Raw genomic sequence first — 3282 nt, 5'->3', positions numbered from 1 at the left:
TCTGTGAATTTATAAAAAGCGCACCTCAGAACGCAATTAGCATTGTCATCTTATTGAATGAAGGAAAGGAATTATATACACGCCTGTATTATCACCGAATAAGTTGTTCAACGAGTGTTGCGAAAGATATTCGAGATAATTTTTCTACAGTTCTGGCACACACGAAAGGAACGTGCAACATCATCGTCGTCTTTATATTTATGTACATTTTAATTATTGTAAATTTTTCAATATTATTATCGAACTATGATCGATTTCGTGTGAAAGTGTATATGGCTTTTTCTGCGGTTAACAATAAAATGTTTTGTCAAAGCTTTTTTCACGAGATATGTATATATATTTTTCTAAATATCTTAAATGTCAATACCCATTTATCTTGATATTCTTCACTTATTAATTCCAATTCATATCCGCTAAATAACAATGTTTTATGATATAAGTCAAAAAATATCTAAAATAAATCACATTTAACACATTTTTAATAAAAGAATATATTTATTCAAATATAAAAAATCAATATAGATATTTAAATAATTAAGTTCCAACTGCTGGACCAAATTGTATAGAATGCTGTAACAAATAGAAATTGATTATTTTCATAAATGAATATTCATGTAAAAATTAACACATTTTACAAATCAGTATATGAACGAGTGATTTCTCATCTTTCATTCAGGACTCTAGCCAGTTATTCATCAGTTTACTTTCAGCATAAAACTATAAAAAATTGTGTCCCATATTTACTTATTCTTCTCGCAAGTACGCTAATAACAATTCTTTTTATCGGAATGTCAATCACATTATTAATAAGATAAAGTAATTAGTGATTTTTTGTTGTAATATTTTGATTTTTTACACGAATGAAAAGTTTAATATAGAATAATTAATAAATTTGACAAGTAATTTACCTTTCTATTAAATAAAGCTAAAGTAGTCTTCAATTACTTGTTGTTGGAAAGTACTCTTGAGAGGGAGTGCGTCCTTTAATCCTCTACACAAAATATTTTTATTAAAAATAAGTACAACTAATTAACTAACTAAGTAAAATATAATTCAAGACTTGCTTCAGTCAAAAATAAAGTACACGTTGGAATTAGATTTTTTACATCAGGCTTCAGCCCCGAAAGAATATCATCATTGCAGTCTTGATAATACTTATTATATCAGCGCAAATATATTTATAACATTATTTTTTTTAGTATACTAACATGCATTTTTTAAACGCATTTAATTAAAACATTTCAAATGATATTCTCACCTTTAAAATATAATTGATGCTCCATTTATCAGATCAATTTGTGTTACTTCTTCATAATGGGCTTTCCTTTAACATAAAAATTCAAAAATACTTTTAAGAGTGCGTCTTTTAATTCTCTACACACTTTTATTAAAAATAAGTATAAACATTTAATTATTTGAACAAGATATAATTCAAGACTTGCTTCAGTCAAAGATAAAGTACACGTTGGAATTAGTATTTTTACATCAGGCTTCAGCCCCGAAAGAATATCATCATGTGCAGTCTTGATAATACTTATTACATCGATGTAGATACATTTAACATTAACAGGATTATCATAAATTCCTCATTCTAAAAGTCCAAAACTTTTCCTTGGTTTCCAGACAAAATTTTATGATTTCCCCTGACTTCAATAACATTAAAAAAATTTTTGTTTTCGTTCTGATTTGAAAAATCTGTTAATATTGGGATAGGGAAAAGTCTTTTTACAAGTTGAAGCATAATTAAAACATATTTTTTTATTGTTAAGGCACAGTTACTTAGGGTGCATTCCGAGTTTCGCATAAAGCGCATGATGCATTATTTGTCCTTGTTATTCACCAAATAATAAAGAAGGATAAAACGATACATCATGCGCTTCATGCGTAAATTGGAACGCACCCATAGAATCATGACTTTGACAACATATATCAAGATAAGACCATCAGCGCGGTGTCCCTTAATGTAAATAATTATTAAATTAACTTCTTTGAAGTCAACAATTTTTATTTTCCAAAAAGTTTCGCAAAATTTCCTGATTTCCTTGATTTTTCTGACAATTATCCGATTTCTACTTTTGTGAGAATATTAATTAAACATTCTTTTTGATCTAAATGTGTATTTTTAAACGTACTTTAAAAAAAATTCAAATATTATCATTTTTTAAATATCAGATAAAACGAAAAGGATTTGTGCGTTTTGAACACGTATTTTAAATGTTCATGCAAAAAAAAAACAAAGAATGTAATAATTATTCAAAATAATTTTGCATTTTCTTAAAAAATTTCAAACAATCTCACCTTTAAAATATAATTGATGCGTTCTATATATCATACCAATTTGTATTAGTTTTTCATTATGGACTTTCCTTTAACACAGAAACAAATATTCGAAATTAATAATATATATGTAATGATATATCATATAAATTAAATTTTCAGCACACGTTATTCAGTACACGTTAGGATAATTAAAATCATTAGAATCATTTATAAAATTATCATCACAATTAAATCAATAAGAATTAACAAGAATATAATTGGAAATAGTAAATGCAAAAAAGAAAATGAAGATTATACAAACCTTAGGTATACAAAGTTGTTAGTTGGTGTCACCAATGATGTCAAAGCTTGAGCGAGCGTGATGTGAAGGTATCTCTCAACTATAAAAATATAAAACAAAATTATAAAATACACACAAAAAATATTCATAAATATCAATAAAATTTTCCGGCTGTTATTAATTTAGTTTTCTATCACAAAATATCTTCAAAATAAAAAGATTCACATCGTCTTACCAGTAAAAGAAAAATCTGATAATACACAACGAGAATTAAAGCAAACTTAAGAATTACAAAATAAAAAATATAATCGCAAGCAACTTTGAATATCAATTAGATTGTCAACATGCTTTTCTATATATTTAGACTCTCAGATTGATATATTTTAAATTATTAAAGTTAAGCATTATTATATAAGAATTATTTATCTATGATTGATGAAAAATATACCTATATTGTATTTTCTTGATGATCAACCTGGTGGTACAGCACTTATCTGAAAACATATAACATGTTGTAAAAATACATGTTTATTAGAAATATTATTTTCAAATGATTTTTAAAAATTGGATATCCTCGTATAAAATTAATTTCGATCAATAAAATATTTAGTATGTATTGTTTTGATAAGTACAGTTGTTAAATATTATATTATATTTACATCAAGAATTTGAAGTACATTAATTTAATTTTATATTATATATAACAGCAACATATAATTAAA

General features: G+C 25.3%; 1 protein-coding gene across 2 annotated transcripts in view; it reads right to left on the bottom strand.

Annotated features, from left to right (window-relative positions):
- Positions 1–524: 524 nt before the first annotated feature.
- LOC108752616 (hrp65 protein-like) overlaps positions 525–3282 on the bottom strand; it is an 18955-nt gene continuing 16197 nt past the window's right edge. Inside the window, exons 9-14 of one of the 2 annotated variants that reach the window (XR_001939577.1) lie at positions 3009–3054; positions 2582–2660; positions 2299–2366; positions 1259–1324; positions 909–991; positions 525–570 (exon numbers count right to left, since the gene is read on the bottom strand). The gene's annotated coding sequence lies outside the window, so the exon portion shown is untranslated. The remainder of the gene's footprint in view (positions 571–908; positions 992–1258; positions 1325–2298; positions 2367–2581; positions 2661–3008; positions 3055–3282) is intronic. The other variant, XR_001939578.1, reaches the window with a different exon arrangement.

Source organism: Trachymyrmex septentrionalis, unplaced genomic scaffold (assembly GCF_001594115.1).
Source record: "Trachymyrmex septentrionalis isolate Tsep2-gDNA-1 unplaced genomic scaffold, Tsep1.0 scaffold60, whole genome shotgun sequence".
Classification (NCBI taxonomy): domain Eukaryota; kingdom Metazoa; phylum Arthropoda; class Insecta; order Hymenoptera; family Formicidae; genus Trachymyrmex; species Trachymyrmex septentrionalis.
Note: the sequence above shows the minus strand (reverse complement) of the source record. Positions and strands in the feature narration are given on the sequence as shown.